A 751-nucleotide genomic window follows, 5' to 3' on the forward strand; every position below is an offset into this window, starting at 1 on the left:
CCATATCCAAACCAACTGACTCACTTTATTGAGGTATTTTTTGTTCAGTTTGGTTTGATTTGGTTGGGTTTTGTTAATGCTGGTTTAGGTTTTGTTTGCTTTTCATTGGCTTCCCTGCCAAGTCTCTTACCTTGGGCAGTCGTCAGTTTTCTCACATGAATGAGACAAGTAACAGCCATCATTCTACTCACCTTGCAAAGGGCGAAGACATAAGAGGATGACAAGAGGGAAGAATCCTGAAAGTGGAGCCACCAAGAGGTGACCCTCTGAACAAAGGCAAAATGGGGAGAGCGGTGGGTTTCTTGGGGGTGGCCTTTCCCCTTCTTTGATGGGAACACTGGGACACTATCCCTCTGTTTAAAAGACTATGCCGGTGCTCGCTTCAGCAGCACATATACTAAAATTGGAACGATACAGAGAAGATTAGCATGGTCCCTGCGCGAAGAGGACACACATATTCACGAAGGGTTCCCTTTTTTTATGGTTACCAAAGTGGGGGGCGGGGAGAGGGATAAATTAGGAGTGTGGGATTAACATATACACACTACTATGTATAAAATAGATAAACAACAAGGACCTACTGCATAGCACAGAGAACTATACTCGATATTTTGTAATAACCTATAAGGGAAAAGAATTGGAAAAAGGATAGATATATAGAGATTTAGATAGATATGTATAGATATGTATAACTGAATCACTTTGCTGTATACCTGAAACTAACACAACACTGTAAATCAACTACACTTCA

At 41.1% G+C, this 751-nt stretch overlaps 1 non-coding gene across 1 annotated transcript; it reads left to right on the top strand.

Annotated features, from left to right (window-relative positions):
* The first annotated feature begins 373 nt into the window (after positions 1-373).
* Positions 374-480, top strand: LOC132501404 (U6 spliceosomal RNA). The gene has a single exon (XR_009534231.1). It is a non-coding gene; the product is annotated as a U6 spliceosomal RNA (small nuclear RNA).
* The last annotated feature ends 271 nt before the right edge of the window (positions 481-751 follow it).

The sequence above is a fragment of the Mesoplodon densirostris genome, chromosome 1 (genome assembly GCF_025265405.1).
Source record: "Mesoplodon densirostris isolate mMesDen1 chromosome 1, mMesDen1 primary haplotype, whole genome shotgun sequence".
Classification (NCBI taxonomy): domain Eukaryota; kingdom Metazoa; phylum Chordata; class Mammalia; order Artiodactyla; family Ziphiidae; genus Mesoplodon; species Mesoplodon densirostris.